This window comes from Bison bison, unplaced genomic scaffold (genome assembly GCF_000754665.1).
Source record: "Bison bison bison isolate TAMUID 2011002044 unplaced genomic scaffold, Bison_UMD1.0 scf7180017864040, whole genome shotgun sequence".
Lineage (NCBI taxonomy): Eukaryota > Metazoa > Chordata > Mammalia > Artiodactyla > Bovidae > Bison > Bison bison.
The window spans coordinates 4,087,026-4,106,723 of record NW_011494612.1 but is presented as its reverse complement, the minus strand read 5'-3'; the positions used below and the strand labels follow the sequence as shown (position 1 = coordinate 4,106,723).

At 40.6% G+C, this 19,698-nt stretch overlaps 1 protein-coding gene across 2 annotated transcripts in view; it reads right to left on the bottom strand.

Moving 5' to 3' along the window:
* Positions 1 to 19,698, bottom strand: part of GPR160 (G protein-coupled receptor 160) — a 75,006-nt gene that overhangs the window by 9,972 nt on the left and 45,336 nt on the right. For both annotated transcript variants that reach the window (XM_010835230.1, XM_010835229.1), the window contains exon 2: positions 1,707 to 1,822. The gene's annotated coding sequence lies outside the window, so the exon portion shown is untranslated. The remainder of the gene's footprint in view (positions 1 to 1,706; positions 1,823 to 19,698) is intronic.

Below are 19,698 nucleotides of genomic sequence, written 5' to 3'. Positions count from 1 at the left end.
AGATATTAAGAAGAGGTGGCAAGAATACACAGAAGAACTGTACAAAAAAGATCTTCACGACCCAGATAATCACAATGGTGTGATCACTGACCTAGAGCCAGACATCCTGGAATGTGAAGTCCAGTGGGCCTTAGAAAGCATCACCTTGTCATTAAGGCACACAAATAATGTACCTATTTACACACACATCTATATATGTAAAGATAACTATAAAAATCATCCAATACCTATTTCCATAACTATATGTTATAAAATGAAAGTGTGAAGTTGCTCAGTCGTGTCTGACTCTTCGCGAACCCATAGACTGCAGCCTACCAGGCTCCTCCGCCCATGAGATTTTCCAGGCAAGAGTGCTGGAGTGGGTTGCCATTTCCTTCTCCAATGCATGAAAGTGAAAAGTGAAAGGGAAGTCGCTCAGTCGTGTCCAACCCTCAGTGACCCCATGGACTGCAGCCTACCAGGCTCCTCCGTCCATGGGATTTTCCAGGCAAAAGTACTGGAGTGGGGTGCCACTGCCTTCTCTAATATGTTATGAAAGAACAAATCAAACAAGTTCTGGGTGTATGCTCAATTTTTTTAAACTATACTCAAAATACACTATAAACTTTACCCTCTCAAAAAAGTTCCATTCCAGATTTGATACACCAGGGCACAGAATCATGGCTACCACCCTGACGAATGCTACTGGCTTTGGGTAAGGAAACCTGGGTGGAATGATAAGACCATATGAACTCCTCCTTGTGCCAAGGAAAGAATTGGCTTAATTTTAAATAGCAGATGTTGGGAATGGGGCAGGGGAAGGGAAATGGTATGGGTTCATAAAGACCTACTTTTAAAAGGTATGTTTAGGATTAAAAGAAAGAATCATCAGTATAAAATGACTGTATCCTTTATAACTCCTACCCAAAACTCAGAAAGTATGGCTAAGGAATCGTGTTTAAGTAGGAAACATCCAAGGACTGCTTGCCAAGTTTCCACTTCACCACTGAGTCTCTGAGGGGAGCTGCTTGAGAAAGACAGGTCCCCACAGCAGGGAAGTAACCCTGAGTGTCTCCCAGGGGCGAAGGAGGGTCAGAGAAGAGGAAGGAGCAGGGCAGCCCCAGCCAAGGAGTCACAAATCAGGAATCTCTTCAAAAGAAGATTGGAAGAGAGGAGACAAGTTTAAAATGGCGTATGTAAGAGAATCACAGAGCTGTAAGAAACTTCAGAGGCAAGAAAAACAAGACCCAGGGAAGACAAGCAATTAAGGCAATTTTTATTACTTTTTAGCAGTCAAAGGGAAGTATGTTGGAAAATGACGTGGAAACCAAAACTTTCTTAGGTGAAAATGTTACACCCCACGTCCTCCAGAAACCACTGAAAGTATTTTAAATTGCAGTATTTTGTTGGACAAAAGTCCTTTGATAGGTTACCTGTCCCCAGTATTCCCTTGACTACTAGGATTCAGATTTATTAAGATACGATCCTTTCCTGCATGATGTTTTAGACTACTTATGAATCAAGTCATGCTCTTATACAACTTAGGAAGTTAATGTGCAAGTCCTTTTCAAGGCATCTTTGGGCTTGCTGTGTGATCTGGCCAGTTTAGAAGTATTAGCAGCCTAGGCCTGAGAGAAACAAAACATTATTTCTTTTCACTGACCCAATCTCTGCTTTCCCATGTATTAATACAACCCAACGAATTCTTAATGACACACTATACTTACTCTGCTTCCTCCAATAGGCCCTTCTTGGCTGATGATCTTCCTATTTTACTTCAGTTTCACTGCCTTTAATTATCTTATTTTTTGTTCCTGGCACACCAAAACGCCATGCAAATAAGCTGTGGTGAAAGAAAACAAAAATAACCATGATTAATAGCCATCTAAATAATTGCAGCTCAGTGCAACTGCCTCCAGATCTCTGCTTAGAAAAACTATTTGTGAGATTAGAGCAAGTAACTAATTGTTTATAATCTTTTTTCCAGCAAAAGGAAGAAAAGAGATACTTAGATTATGTGTGTGGGTGTGCACATGTGTTCAGTTTTTTTTTAATGTTTTTAAAAATTATTTTAATTGGAGGCTAATTACTTTACAATATTGTAGTAGTTTTTGCCATAGATTAATGTGAATCAGCCATGGGTGGACATGTGTCCCCCATCCGGAACACCCCCCTACCTCCCTCCGCATCCCATCCCTTAGGGTTGTCCCAGTGCACTGGCTTTGAGTGCCCTGTTTCATGCATCGAACCTGGACTGGTGATCTATTTCACATATGGTAATATACATCTTTCAATGCTATTCTCTCAAATCATCCCACCCTCACCTTCTCCCAGAGTCCAAAAGTCTGTTCTTTATATCTGTGTCTCTTTTGCTGTCTTGCATATAGGGTCATCGTTACTATCTTTCTAAATTCCATATGTATGCATTAATGTACCATATTGGTGTTTTTCTTTCTGCATGTCCAACTCTTTGAGACACCATGGACTGTAGCCCGCCAGGCTCCTCTGTCCATGGGATTCTCCAAGCAAGAATACTGGAGTGGGTTACCATTTCCTCCTCCAGGGGATCTTCCTGGCCTAGGAATTGAACCTGAGTCTCTTGGGTCTCCTGCATTGGCAGGCGGGTTCTGTATCACTGCTGGAGACCCTGATACTTGGATGAAGTCATCAAAGACCCTGAGATACAAGTGTGGATAACAGGAATCCTGCTCACACGGCAGTCTTCACCCACAGGTTCAGAGCCTAACTAGCAGTTCTCAATTGTTTTGTTTCAGGACCTTTTGACACTTGTTTCATGTTAACATAACATTTTTTTTAAGTGAAAAATTCTTTTCCCAAACAGAAAAACTGAGTGAGCACAGTTGCACTCTTTCACATTTCACAAATTACTTCAGTATCTGGCTCAACAGCAGGCAGCTGAATTCTCATCTATAAAAATCAGCTGCAATATCACACATGTAGCTTTTGTAGAGTCTGCTGTACGTTAATGAAAGTTTGAGAGTAAAACAAAAAAGGTATATAACTTCATAGCATTATTACAATCAAATAGCTGTGTTACACAATCACAGAAAAATTTAACAAAACCGTCTGCATTAACAGGATGGGAAGATGAGCACAGCTAACATTCTGGTCTATTGTTATACAGAAAATTAGATTAGGCTGTAGCTGGATTTGCTGAACCTCCTGAGCGAAGAAAGCCTGTGGGAGAAATAATGTATTAGCCTTGTCCAGGGTTTTCACATACTTTTTTCCTAAGCCTTACTAGCATCATGAAAAGTAGGCATTTTTTCCTATGAGGAAACGCTCGGGGGTTAACCAGCACATTTCCCTGGGATGCATGACTGTTAACTGTTAAAGCTTGAAGTTTAACCTTGTCTGACTTCAAACTCTTCAGGAAGCCACAATTATGGCTCAGCTCACAACTGGAAATGTAGAAGGGGATCTAACTTATGTGAACGAGCTTTCCAAGTAAGAGTGACTATGTAGATTACTGGTACCCATAGGAGCAGAGCAGAGTCCCTCAGGGTACTCTTCCTCAGGTTACACAGGGAATCGATGGCATGTATTCCAGACAGTATAGCTCAACACAGTGGGACCTGTCAACCCGGGTTCTTGAGTGACTGTGTGCGGCAGAGCAGCAAAGCCCCCGGGGATTCAGAACGGATGGACAGTGTAAACAAGGAGACAGTTATATCAAGCTGGAAGGATTCATGATTATATGTTATGGCCTATCCTGACACTTAAAATGCCTTGTAATTCTCTGGACCCTTAACATTTCCTTAAGGAGTAGCATGTATTATTTATATTATCAGAATTTATAAATCTATAGTAGAAAAAATAATTTTGAAAAGCAGCAATGCAAATATAAGAAAATCAGGAAAATAAAAATTCAGTTTTAATTTCCACTAAACTAATTGCTTTTGCACTGTGTTGTTCTGACATTCTTATACTGGCCTATATTGGAAGAGAAGGTCTTGACTCAGTGACCCAAATTTTCACCTTAAGAAAAAGAAAAGTAAGGGAGTTCCCTGGAGTGCAGATTAGGACTCTGCACTCTTTCTGCTGAGGGTCTAGGTTCAATCCCTGGTCAGGGAACTAAGATCTCACATGGTTCACAGTGCGGCCAAAAAAAAAGAGTAAAGTAAATCCCAAAGTAACCAAGGGAAGGCTATAATAAAGAGCAGAAAACAACAGAAATTTTAAAACACAACAGAAAAAACAGTCAAAAGCTGGTTCTTTGAAACAAACAAACAAAAAAAACAATAAAACTGTAAACCTCCAACCAAACTGAGAAAGACACTTAGGAAAATTAGGAAAGAGAGGGCCTCAGTACAGATCCTACAAATATTATAAAGATAATAGGGGACTATTGAGAATAATTTTATTCCAATAAATGAGACAACTGTGATGAAACACACAAATTTCTGGAAAGACATAACCTACCAAAACTCATTCAAAAAGATCCCTTAAAAAAATAGGGCTCATAGGGCTTCCCGGTGGCTCAGTGGTAGAGAAGTCGCCTGACAATGCAGGAGACACGAGTTCAATCCCTGATCTGGGAAGATCTCATGGGCTGAGCAGCAAGCTCCAGAGCACAGGAGCCGTAGCGACTGAAGCCCCGTGACAGGAGCCGTAGCGACTGAAGCCCCGTGAGCAGTGCGTTCAGCCGCAACTACTGAGCCCACGTGTTCTGGAGCCTGATGTTGGCAACAAGAGAAGCGGCCCTGATGAGAAGCCCTTGCACTGCAACTAGCGAGCAGCCCCCTGTGCTGCAACTAGAGAAAAGCCTGTGCAGTGATGAAGACCCAACCTAGTAAAAATAAATATATCAACAGTTTTTTAAATTCCTATTAAAGAAATTGATTTTGTACTTAAAAACCTTCCCACAAAGAAAATTTTAGGCTCAGATGTTTGCACAGATGAATTCTGCCAAACATTTAAGGAAGAAATACCAAAGAGAACAGAAGAGAGAAACACCTTCCAACTTACTTTACAAGACCAAAGCAAAGACATTTCAAGAAAACTGAGTTACAAAGTACCATCCCGCAAGAATATGAGGCAAAAATCCTTAACAAAACATATGCTATGAAATTAAATTCATTAATATACAAAAATAATAATATAACCTAATACACCATAGCTAATGCAATCTTGGTTTAACACTAGAAAATCAATGTAATTCATCATGTTAACAGAATAAAGGAGAAAAACTATATGATCATCTGAATAGATGTAGAAAAGGCACTTAACAAAACCCAACATGATAAAAAAACACTCTCACAAAAACAAAGAGAAGGGAACTTCCCAACCAGATAAAAAGCATCAATGAAAAAGCCAAATGCTGAAAGAGTGGTGCTTTTCCCCTACAATCAGGAGCCATGCAAGGATGTCCACCCTCCAACCCTCTTCAACATTTCATTATAAGTCTTAGCTAACACAGGAAGTCATTAAGAAGAAATAAAAGGCATGTATATGGGAAAGACGTAAAACTGTCTTTAATCATGAGTGATATGATCATGTACTTAGAAAGTCTGCAGTAAGAGCTACTAAAATAAGTGAATTTAGCAAGGTTGCAGATTAATTTTTTAAATCAATTTCTATATACCAGTGGTATAGGAAAATGAAATCACATTTTCCATAGCATTAAAAATATGAAAAACGTAGGGCTAAGTTTAACAAGCCACATGCAAGCACAGTATTCTGAATATCTTAAACACTCAGAAATAGCACTTGTGTGTGCTTTTGTATCATTTGTGGACAAAAACTTATAGACAGGTACAAAACTAAATCCTCTTTTGCAACTTAGAACTCACTGTTCAGCATCAATTTTGATACAGATAAGAAGGAACATGATACCTAAAACAGATTCAAGTAATGTGGGTTCTGATACACACAAAGGTTGCTTCCAGAGTTGATAATTTAAAAGCATAAACTATGAGAGAAATGATTATATTGATTCAGTACTCTAATTTTAGTGTTGACATGAAACAAGGATGGCTTGTTTTTTTAAGACTTTTCATTTTGAGGACATAATGTCTGTACTTCAAAAGGTACTGGCATAGCCCAGTGATCTGTCCTAGGATGTGATAGCTTAGGAGTGAATATGATTTCAACTTTATGAATGTTTAGAGGGTGTGCAAAATTAAGAACCAATCAGATCTGTCTCCTCTGACCCTAAACATGGTCCTAAGATAAATTACTTGAGAAAACTGGATCCCAAAGGTTCAGTTCAGTCGCTCAGTTGTGTCCGACTCTTTGCGACCCCATGAATCGCAGCACGCCAGGCCTCCCTGTCCATCACCAACTCCTGGAGTTCACTCAAACTCACGTCCATCAAGTCGGTGATGCTATCCAGCTATCTCATCCTCTGTCATCCCCTTCTCCTCCTGCCCCCAATCCCTCCCAGCATCAGGGTCTTTTCCAATGAGTCAACTCTTCGCATGAGGTAGCCAAAGTACTGGAGTTTCAGCCTCAGCATCAGTCCTTCCAATGAACACCCAGGACTGGTCTCCTTTAGGATGGACTGGTTGGATCTCCTTGCAGTCCAAGGGACTCTCAAGAGTCTTCTCCAGCACCACAGTTCAAAAGCATCAATTCTTCGGCACTCAGCTTTCTTCACAGTCCAATTCTCACATCCATACATGACCACTGGAAAAACCATAGCCTTGACTAGACGGACCTTTGTTGGCAAAGTAATATCTCTGCTTTTGAATATGCTATCTAGGTTGGTCATAACTTTCCTTCCAAGGAGTAAGCGTCTTTTAATTTCATGGCTGCAGTCACCATCTGCAGTGATTTTGGATCCCAAAGGTTACAGGTGGGGAATTTTTGAAGTGTGTCCATATCCCACTGGAGATCAAAGAAGGTGACCTCAAAGAATTCTGGACTGACAACTGTGGACTGAGCAGAAGTTCTTTTTAAAGGCTATCTTGAAGATTATGACTCAAACACTGGAGGAACTATGGTGACTGGCAGTGGAAGGAATCAGAACATGTTAAATTCCTCAAAAATGTATTGACATATAATTTTGTCTGTGTCACACATAATTTTAAAAGCCCTTTACACTTATAAATAAAGACATTGCAGAAAGAAATTAAAGAAGATCTAAATCAATGAAGGCATTTATGATGGATTGTAAGACTCAGCAAGTTTTTTTGTAGAAATTGGCAAGCTGATTCTACAATTTATATGGAAATATAAAGGACCCAACAGAGCCAAAATAATTTTTAAGAACAAAGTTGGTGAACTTACATTACCTGATTTTAAGAACTGTTATAAAGGTACAGAAATAAAAAGGGAGTATTAGCATAAGGGGGAGAAGAAAATGGCACCCCACTCCAGTATCCTTGCCTAGAGAATCCAGTGGACAGAGGAGCCTGGTGGGCTGCTGTCCACAGGGTCACACACAGTCAGACAGGACTGAAGTGACTTAGCATGTATGCATGCATGCATTGGAGAAGGAAATGGCAACCCATTCCAGTATTCTTGCCTGGAGAATCCCAGAGACAGAGGAGCCTGGTGGGCTGCTGTCCACAGGGTCACACACAGTCAGACACGACTGAAGTGACTTAGTAGCAGCAGCATTAGCATAAGGATGGGATTCCCAGTGGTAAAGAATCCGCCTACCAATGCAGGAAACACAACAGACACAGGTTCGATCTCTGGGTTGGAAAGATTCCTTGGAGTAGGAAATGGCAACACACTCCAGTATTCTTCCCTGGAAAATTCAATGGACAGAGAAGCCTGAAGGGCTACATTCCATGGGGTCACATAGAGTCGGCAACAACTGAGCAACATTTCTGTAAGGATAGTTCTATAAATCAATGGACCAGAAGAGAATCCAGTAGACTCACACATTTATGGTCGGTTGATTCTCAATAAAAGGACAAGTTAATTAAGAAGGGGAAGGATGGTATTTTCTAAAAATGGTGCTGGAAAATGGATATCCATATGGATATATCCATATCCACAAAAATAAACTCCAAATGGATTATAAGGCTAACTGTAGAAGTGAAGCTGAAATTTGTAGAAGAATACAGAAGATCTTTGTGATCCCAGTAGGTGTATTAGTTTCCAAGGGCTGCCATAAAAAATTACCACTGGGTAGTCACAACAACAGAAATTAATTTTCTCACAGTTCTGGGGGCCAGAAACCTGAAATCAAGGTCTCAGCACGGCTGTGCTTCCTTACAGCTCTAGAGGAGCATCCTTCCCTGCCTCTTGCAGTCTCTGGAGACTCATGGCACTCCTCGGCTTGTACCCGCGGGACACCTGTCTCTGCCTCCATCTTCACACGGACTGCTCCCCTGTGTTGTCTCTGTGTGTCCTCCCCTCTTCTTGTAAGAACCCTGGTCACTGCATTCAGGGCCCTACCTTATTCTGGTATGAGCTTATCTTCATTACATCTGCAAAACCTATTTCCAAATGAAGTTGCATTTCAGATAGATAAGAATTTGGGGGAGCGTGACCCAAAGCTAGTGGAGGTGATGGAATTCCAGCTGAGCTATTTCAAATCCTAAAAGATGATGCTGTTAAGTGCTGCATTCAATATGCCAGCAAATTTGGAAAACTCAGCAGTAGCTGCAAGACTGAAAAAGGTCAGCTTTCACTCCAATTCCAAAGAAGGGCAATGCCAAAGAATGTTCAAAGTACCATACAATTGCGCTCATTTCACATGCTAGCAAGGTAATGCTCAAAATCCTTCAAGCTAGGCTTCAACAGTATGTGAACCAAGAACTTCCAGATGTTCAAGGTGGATTTAGAAAAGGTAGAGAAATCAGAGATCAAATTGTCAACATCTGCTGGATCATAGAAGCAAGAGAATTCCAGAAAAATATCTACTTCTGCTTCACTGACTACAGTAAAGTCTTTGACTGTGTAGATCACAACAAACTGTGGAAAATGCCTAGAGATGGGAATATCAGACCACCTCACCTGTCTCCTGTGAAACCTGTACGCAGATCAAGAAGCAACAGTTAGAACTGGACATGGAACAATGGACTGGTTCCAAACCGGGGAAGGAGTATGTCAAGGATACATTGTCACCCTGCTTATTTAACTTACATGCAGAGTACATCATGTGAAACGCTGGGCTGGATGAATGACAAGCTAGAATCAAGACTGCGGAAAGAAATACCAACACTCAGATACGATGATATCACTCTAATGGCAGAAAGCGAAGAGGAACTAAAGAGCCTCTTGATGAGGGTTAAGGAGAGTGAAAATGCTGGCTTAAAATTCAACATTCAAAAAACTAAGATCATCGCATCTGGTCCCAACACTTCATGTCATATAGATGGGGGAAACAGCGACAGATTTTATCTTCTTGGACTCCAAAATTACTGTGGACAGTGACTACAGCCATGAAATTAAAAGACTCTTGCTCCTTAGAAGAAAAGCTATGACAAACCTAGACAGTGTATTAAATAGCAGAGACATCACTTTGCTGACAAATGTCCTGAATAGTCAAAGCTATGGCTTTTCCAGTAGTCATGTATGGATGTGAGCACTGGACCAAGGCTGAGCACCGAAGAATTGATGCTTTTGAACTGTGGTGTTGGAGAAGACTCTTCTTGGACAGCAAGGACATCAAACCAGTCAATACTAAAGGAAATCAACCCTGAATATTCATTGGAAGGACTGATGCTACAGCTCCAATACTTTGGCCACCTGATGTGAAGAGCTGACTCACTGGAAAAGACTCTGATACTGGGAAAGACTGAAGGCAGGAGGAGAAGGGGACGACAGAAGATGAGATGGTTGGATGGCATCATTGACTCAATGGACTCTGGTTTGAGCCAACTCTAGGAGACAGTGAAGGACAGGGAAGCCTAGTACACTGCAGTCCATAGGGCCACAAAGAGCTGGACATGACTTGGTGACTCAGAAACAAATGGACATCCACAACAGTAGTCAAGGCTTTCTCAGCATGTGCACATGTGTTCATGCACACACGCAGGCTGATAAATTGGACTCAGTTAAAAAGCAAATATTTACTTCTCTTTAAAAGCATAGTTAAGAAAAACAAAAGCTACAGACTTTACAGTGAGATGATATTCAGAGTTATCTTATCAATGACTTAGATCCAGAATAAAAACAGACTCTTATAACTCTAAGATAATTAGCCTTTCAAAAAATGGGCCGAAGATCTGAACAGACGTGTTCAGGAAACAAAGACCACATGAGATACTGTTGCGTACCCACTAGAGGAGCTAAAATTTAAAGACTGACAATATGTGTGTTGACAAGAATGTAGAACAATCTGAAAGTGTTTAAACAGTTTGCAGATTTCTCAACATCGTTAACATTTGATTACCATTTTATCCAATAATCCTCCTCCTAGGTATTCACCCAAGAAAAATGAAGATGTATGTCCACAAAGAGAGACTTGGACACAAACGTGTGTGGCAGCTTGATTCATCATGGCTCCAAAACCCACACCACACATCCACCAACAGGCGAATGGATAAACAAACTGTGTGTTAAGTTGCTTCAGTGATGGCTGACTCTTTGCAACCCTACGGACCACAGCCCATCAGGCTCCTCCTCTGTCCACAGGATTCTTCAGGCAAGACCCAGGGATCAAACCCAAGTCTTTTTTTTGTCTCCTGCATTGGCAGGTGGATTCTTCACCACTAGCACCACCTAAACAGTAGTATACCCATGAGGTGAAGTGAAGTTGCTCAGTCCTTGCGACCCCATGGACTGTAGGCTACCAGGCTTCTCCATCCATGGGATTTTCCAGGCAACGGTACTGGAGTGGGTTGCCATCTCCTTCTCCAGGGGATCTTCCTGACCCAGGAATCAAACCTGGGTCTCCTGCATTGCAGGCAGATGCTTTACCCTCTGAGCCACCAAGAATGGCTAGTATACCCATAGAATATACTTTTTATGGATAGAAAGTAGAATAGCAGTAGAACAGGACTAAAGGAATAAAGTACTGATACATGCTACACAGGGATAAATTGAAAAAACATGCTGAAAGAAAACATCCTAACACAAAATAGTACAGACTGTATAATTCCAATTATATGGAATTATAGAAGAGCAGAACTAATCTATAGGGTCAGACAGACCATCAGTAGAAACCTAGGGCCAGGCTGGGGCAGAGGCACCAGGGAACTTTTTTGTAGAGATGAAGATGTAATTTATTTGGATTGAGATGGTGGTTCAACAAGTTAATATACATCTTTCAAAATTCAAACCGAACATGGAAATGGGTATGTTTTATTTATTTTTAACGCTTTCATCTCACAATATTAAATTTAAAAGTAAAAATCTAGAATTAATTTAAATATTCAGCAACAGGAAATTGGCTATATAAACTATGACACAACCTCCATTGAAGCTGTTTCTTTCCTTTCCAAGAAAACAGGAACAGGAACATAAGTATCACATTGGAGCTTGCTATGGGCTTCCTAGGTGGCTCAATTGAACAGAATCTGCCCGCCAAGCAGGAGACTCAGGTTCGATCTCTGGGTTGGGAAGATCCCTTGGAGAAGAAAATGGTAACTCACTCTAGTATTCTTGCCTGGGAAATCCCATGGACAGAGGAGCCTGGTGGGCTACACTCCACGGGGTTGCAAAGAGTCAGACATGACTTAGCAACTAAACAACAGCAGCAAGGAGCTTATTATAAATACAGAATCTCAGGCTCCAACTTGGAGCTGTTGAATCAATCAGCATTTTTAATAAAATCTTCAGATGAGTCATATACTGATAATAGACTGAAGAATGCCAGCAACAGAGAAAGCACAGTGGCAATCTAATTTATACTTCAGGGCCCCCAAAAGACTAAGGAATTGTTGGCCCAGGTAGCTTTGAAAAGGGATGCAAAGATGAGGCTAAAAACAAGAGGATTACCTGCAAATTAAATAAACAGATCTGAGATTCCTTCCCCAATTCAATGCAACAGGTAACAGTCTCTCCCAAACTGTGGAATAAGAATGGAGGTGTTCTCTGGCATGGGGAACACAGAGTCTCTAGACTATGGCAAGAGTTGACCATGAAGGGCTACCAGGCTGAAAACAGACTCTGAGTAAAACTATGCACATTAAAAGTTGAGACCTCCCCAGCCTTCTTTTCCCCACTTAGATTGCAAGAATACCATTTTCACAAAACATAAAGATCCAAACATCCTTCTCTAGGGATCAATCCAGGAAGAAATAGGAAAGACACTGACACTTAAGTAAACTTACCAGATTATGATCTACTCATAAGTATGACCACACATCCACAGATTCTCAGACATTCGAAGAAAATCTCTACAATGAAAAGTCAAACCCACAAGCAGATAAACAGATAACTTGTAGAAAAGAGACACAGTACTAGAAGAGAACATTATTTAAAAACATTGTTTTCAGGGAGAAGGTGCTGCATTCACGAAACAAAAAGAGGAAGCTATGTCCAACCACCACCACAGAAAAGAAATCACTCCTGGAATATAAAAATCTGATGGCAGAAATGATAAGCTGAACTGTAGAGTTAGAAAATAAAGTTCAGGAAATTTCCCAGAAAATGTAGAACAAAAAGATAAAGGATAAGAAAACAGAAAACCAATCCAGCAGGTGGGAAATCGGAACAAGAGAAGTCACAGAAAGAGAATAAACTGGAAAGAAGGGAATCAAGGAAGAAAAGGGTGTACCATTTTCTAGAACTAAAAGTTTTTCAAGACTGAAAACCTTCCACCTTGATGGAAGAAAATAGACCTATGCTGATATACATCAGAAATTTCGAAACAGTGATAACAGAAGAGAAGAAATAACCAGTTTCCCAAGAGAAAACAAATTTTATACAAAGAATTAAGGGATAGAATGGATCCCTTGAAAACAGGTAAATTAAGGAAAAAAATACAGGATTTATGCTGCCTTATATGAGGCGTACCACTAGGTAACCAAGTAGAGGATGAGGGGAAGCAGCTCTTTATGGAGTGTTCCAACTTATACATGAAAAATAAGTTGTAGACCTGAAACTCCACCCATGAATTAACAGCTGCTGGCATTGAGCACCTATGGCTGTGACTGTCACAGCAGGAGAGGAACCAGCCCCGAATGTTCTGTGCCTTCTACAGGCTGAACCTGAGTCTGCCAAATCTCTGGATCCAGCTGCCAATTTGCAAGAAATGCAAGGGACACAAAACTGGAAACAATCCAGACTTCGATCAATGAGTGAATGGATAAACAACAGTGGAGAGTGGAGACCCATGCAGTGGATCACTACTGAGCAATAAAAAGGAGGAGCTATCAATACATGCAACAATACAGACGAGTCTCAAAGTAACTATGCTGAGTGGGAGAGGCCAGGCAAAAACCAGAATGCATGTTGCATGATTCCATTTGCATAAAATCTCAGAAAACACAAACTCACCTAGAATGACAGAAAGCAGGTATTATTTGCGGAGGAGATATGAGTGGGAGAAGGAGGAAATTACAGAGGGCCACAGGGAACTCTGGGGTAATAAATGTGTTTACTCTCCTGATGCTGGTGGTGTTTCATGGGTATCATGGGTATATGGTATCAAACTGTACACATTAGATATGTGCAGTTATAGTATGTAAGTTATACTTCAATAAAGCTGTTTTTAAACAAGGTAATGAACACAGAGGGACTATTGAGCTGCACAATGAGTGTGCAATCAGCGAAAGTCACAGTGGTAAACCCTAAAGGTCAAGTGGTCCAGTTCTTCAATAGAAGGAATGGAGACGTGATCTATACATTAAAACAGAGACGTGAAAGACCTCTCAAATACTTTTCAAAGAAAGTGTAGGACTAAAGTCTCCAGGGACAAACACCTGGGTGATAAAACTACTTTTTAGAAATGCAAGAAAGCCTTCTCAAATGTAAAAAAGAATGAAAGAATGGCATTTGCAGCAACATGGATGGACAGAGGTTATCATACTAAGTCAAGTAAAGAGAAAAATATCATATGATATCACATATGTGACATCTAAAATATGACATACATGAATTATCCATGAAATGGAAACAGACTCACAGATAAACAGAACAGACTTCTGTTTGCCAAGGGGGTGGGGAGATGGTGAAGGGATGCTGTGGGAGTTTGGAATTAGCAAATGGAAACTAGTATATAAAGGATGGATAGACAAGGCCTAGGATCAGGCTCTTCAACAACCAGAAGCCAGAAATACCTTTAATGGATTGCTAAATTTAACCAAATAATAACAACACTTTCTGACATAAAAACTATAGGAAAAATTAAAAGAAAATAAATTGGGAAAAAAATATAAAATATAATCTCTTACAAATCAACCAGAGAAAAGATCAGAAGTCCAACAGTGAAATAGTAAAAAGAGCGAAGGACTGGAAGAGACAATTCACAAAAATGGAAAATGAGCTATTAAATATATGAAAGGTATCAACATCACTCATACAGAAAACCAGAAATTTAAACTATCTGTCTGTTTCTTAAAAAGATAGGCACCCTCCCAAATTTGTCAATAGTGTATATCTGTGAGATTTGTAGCAGTATAACTGGAAAAACTCCTTTGGGAAGCAATTTGAAAATATCTATCAAAGCTGCAAACGTATGTGTATGTCCTTTGAGCCAACAATTCCACTCCTAAGGATATATCCTACAGATTCACTTTCATGCATGAAAAAATGTCTATAAGATTATTCATGGAAGCACTGTTTATTTTAACAAAGGAATGGAAATAATCTAAATATCCATCAACAAGGAAACAGTTGAATAAATTCATCCAATGCAATACTACACAGTTATTTTTTAAAAAGAAACTCTCCAGATACTGACATGGACATGTCTCTGAGACACATTAAGGAAAAAGTCAAGATACAGAACAGTGCATAGAACACACCACCATTTGTGTAAAAGCGGTAAGAAAAAAAAACAAAACACATAGTTCCACATATGCATAAAGAAATCCTGGAAAGACACTTAAGAAGTCAAAAAACAATGATAAATGGGCAGGAACTTGTCAGATGGGGTCATGATGGGATGGAGACTTTAATACACTTTACCTACTATTAAAATTCTCCTAACCAAGGATCATACGAGACTACTATAAACAACTATGTGCTGATAAAATGGACAACTTGGAAGATATGGACAAATTCTTAGAAAAGTATAACCTTCCAAAACTGAACCAGGAAGAAACAGAAAATATGGACCGATCAATCACAAGCACAGAAATTGAAACTGTAATAAAAAATCTTCCAACAAACAAAAGCCCAGGGCCAAATGGCTTCACAGGAAAATTCCACCAAAAGTATAGAGAAGAGCTAACACCTGTCCTGCTCAACTCTTCCATAAAATTGCAGAGGAAGGAAAACTCTCAAACCCATCTACGAGGCCACCATCACCCTGATACCAAAAAAATGGACAAAGATGCCACAAAAAAACAAAATTATAGGCCAACATCACTGATGAACATAGATGCAAAAATCCTCAACAAAATTATAGCCAACAGAACTCAACAATACATTAAAAAGATGATACATCATGATCAAGTGGTTTTTATTCCAGGGATGAGGATTCTCCAATATATGCAAATCAGTCAATGTGATACAAATTGAAAAATAAGAACCATACGATCATCTCAAAAGATGCAAAGAAAGCCTTTGACAAAATTCAACACCTATTTATGATAAAAAAAAAAAAACTCTCCAAAAATAGACATAGAAGCAACATACCTCACATAATAAAGGCCATATATGAGAAACCCAAAGCAAACATTATCCTCAGTGGTGAAAAATCAAAAGCATTTCCTCTAAAATCAGGAACAATACAAGGGTACCCACTCTCGCCACTATTATTCAACATAATTTTGGAAGTCCTAGCCACAGCAATCAGAAAAATAAATTAAAGGAATCCAGAATGGAAAAGAAGAAGTAAAATGCTCACTGTTCGCAGATGACTTGATTCTCTGTATAGAAAACCCTAAAGAAGCCACCAGAAAATCACTACAGTATGAATGAATACAGTATATACAGTATTGTAAACAACAATGAATACAGTAAAGTCACAAGATATTAAATTAATATACAAATCCATTGCGTTCTTACACACTAACAATGAAAAATCAAAAAGAAAAATTAAGGAAACAATCCCATTCACCATGGCAACAAGAGGAATAAAATATTTAGGAATAAATTTACCTAAAGAGACAAAAGGCCTACATGCAGAAAGCTATAAGATGCAGATAAAAGAAATCCGACAGGGGCGGTCCTAAGATGGCGGAGGAGGAATAGGACGGGGAGACCACTTTCTCCCCCACAAATTCATCAAAAGGACATTTAAACGCTGAATAAATCCCACAAAAAAAAACTTCTGAATGCCGGCAGAGGACATCAGGCACCCAGAAAAGCAGCCCAGTGTCTTCAAAAGGAGGTAGGAAAAACTATAAAAGACAAAAAAAGAGACAAAAGAGGTAGGGATGGAGCTCCGTCCCGGGAAGGGAGTCTTAAAAAGAGAGAAGTTTCCAAACACCAGGAAACACTCTCACTGCCGAGTCTGTGGAGAGCCTTGGAACCACAGAGGGCAACATAACAGGGAGGAAAAATAAATAAATAATTAAAACCCACAGATTACGAGCCCAAGGGTAACTCCCCCAGCGGAGAAGCAGCGCAGATGCCTGCGCTGGCCACTAGCAGGCGGGGGCTGGGCAGGGAGGCGCGGGCTGCACTGCTTAGAGTAAGGACCAGGACTGAATGCCCCAAGAGCAATCTGAGGGAACTAACATGGGCTAGCAAACCAGACTGTGGGATAGCTACCACGCGAAAAGCCCTAACCTAAGACACCGCAGGCCCACTCACAGAACAAAGGACTGAGCAGAGCTAGCCAGCTGCAGACCGGCCCATCACCCACCTCTGGTGACAGGCAGCCAGAGCCGGAAGCGGGCAATCACAGCCCCAGAGAGACATTATCTATCAATCTGCAAGCAGGCTTCTTTGCTAACTAAGACTTCTTGGGGTTCTGGATGGTCAACATCCACCTGAGAAGGTGCGCTGGTTGTACACCCAGAAAACTGAGCGGCAGGGACGGAGGAGGCAGTAAGTCGCAGCAACCGGGCTCGCCAAACACCTCATCACCTGAGCTGCTCGGACCTGGGAAGGGCACAAAACGCAGGCCCAATGGAGTCCGGGCCTCTGAGGACTACCTGAGTACCTGAACCTGAGCGGCTTAGACCTGGGAGGTGCATGCAGCCCACGGCCAGCCTCAGACGGTTCCCGGCAGAGCAACCTAGAGCCTGAGCAGTGTGGGCAGGGAGGGCACACGTGCCGTGAGCCGGGGCAGGCCCAGTGTGGCTGAGACACTGCAAGCACAGGCCAATGTTAATCTGTTTGCAGCGCCCCTCCCTCCCAACAGCATGACTGAACAAGTGAGCCTAAAAAAGTGTTCACCACCGCCCCCTTGTGTCAGGGCAGAAATCAGACACTGAAGAGACCAGCAAACAGAAGCTAAAACCAAGGGAACCGCCTTGGAAGTGACAGGTGCAATAGATTAAAACCCTGTCATTAGTACTGACTACATAGGAAGGGGCCTATAGATCTTGAGAAATATAAGCTGGACCAAGGAACTATCCAAAAATGAACTGACCCCACACTGCCCACAACAACACCAGAGAAAGTCCTAGATATATTTTTACTATTTTTACTATCATTCTTTTTTTTTTAATTTTTAAAAATTTTAAGTCCTCTATTACTCCTTTAATTTTCATTTTTATAACCTATTACTTTGCAAAAAAAAAAAAAAGAGAGACCCTATTTTTTAAAGTAAACTTCATATATATATATATATTTATAATTTTTGTGACTGTTTTTTTTTTTTTTTTCTTTAATATAGTATTTTTGAAAATTCAACCTCTACTCTAGATTTTTAATTTTTGCTTTTTGGTATTTGTTACCAATTTTGTACCTTTAAGAACCTAGTAATCTTCAGTACCCATTTTTACTTGGGAGCGAGATTACTGGCTTGACTGCTCTCCCCCCCTTTGGACTCTTTTTCTCCACCAGGTCGCCTCTATCTCCTCCCTCCCTCTTCTCTTCTCTACCCAACTCTGTGAATCTCTGTGTGTTCCAGACATTGGAGAACACTTAGGGAACTGATTACTGGCTGGATCTGTCTCTCCCCTTTGGATTCCCTTCTTTTATCCTCCTGGCCATCTCTGTCTCCTTCCTCCCTCTTCTCTTCTCTGTGTAACTCCCTGAACATCTCTTAGCAGTCCAGACTGTGGAGCGCACATAAGGAAGTGATTACTGGCTAGCTTGCTCTCTGCTCTTTTGATTCCACCTCATCTCATTCGGGTTACCTCTAACTCCCTCCTCCCTCTTCTCTTCTCCATGTAACTCTGTGAACCTCTCTGGGTGTCCCTCACTGTGGAGAAACTTTTCATATTTAACCTAGATGTTTTATCAACAGTGTTGAATAGATGGAGAAGTCTAGAAACTACTGTAAAAATAAGAATGAAAACCAGAAGCAGGTGGCTGAAGTCCAAATCCTGAGAACACCAGAGAACTCCTGACTCCAGGGAATATTAATTGACAGGAGCTCATCAAACGCCTCCATACCTACACTGAAACCAAGCACCACCCAAGGGCCAACAAGTTCCAGAGCAAGACATACCAAGCAAATTATCCAGCAACACAGGAACACATCCCTGAGCTTCAATATACAGGCTTTCCAAAGTTACTCCAAACCCATTGACATCTCATAGCTCATTACTGGACACTTCATTGCACTCCAGAGAGAAGAAACCCAGCTCCACCCACTAGAACACTGACACAAGCTTCCCTAACCAGGAAACCTTGACAAGCCACCCGTACAACCCCACCCACAGCGAGGCAACTCCACAATAAAGAGAACTCCACAAACTGCCAGAACACAGAAAGGCCACCCCAAACACAGCAATATAAACAAGATGAAGAGACAGAGGAATACCCAGCAGGAAAAGGAACAGGATAAATGCCCACCAAACCAAACAAACGAGGAAGAGGTAGGGAATCTACCTGATAAAGAATTCCGAATAATGATAGTGAAATTGATCCAAAATCTTGAAATAAAAATGGAATCACAGATAAATAGCCTGGAGACAAGGACTGAGAAGATGCAAGAAAGGTTTAACAAGGACCTAGAAGAAATGAAAAAGAGTCAATATATAATGAATAATGCACTCTGGAGGCAACAAATAGTAGAATAATGGAGACAGAAGATAGGATTAGTGAAGTAGAAGATAGAATGGTAGAAATAAATGAATCAGAGAGGATAAAAGAAAAACGAATTAAAAGAAATGAAGACAATCTCAGAGACCTCCAGGACAATATTAAATGCCCCAACATTCGAATCACAGGAGTCCCAGAAGAAGAAGACAAAAAGAAAGACCATGAGAAAATACTTGAGGAGATAATAGTTGAAAACTTCCCTAAAATGGGGAAGGAAATAATCACCCAAGTCCAAGAAACCCAGAGAGTCCCAAACAAGATAAACCCAAGGCGAAACACCCCAAGATACATATTAATCAAATTAACAAAGGTCAAACACAAAGAACAAATATTAAAAGCAGCAAGGGAAAAACAACAAATAACACACAAGGGGATTCCCATAAGGATAACAGTTGATCTTTCAACAGAAACTCTTCAGGCCAGGAAAGAATGGCAGGACATACTTAAAGTGAGGAAAGAAAATAACCTACAGCCCAGATTACTGTACCCAGCAAGGATCTCATTCAAACATGAAGGCGAAAT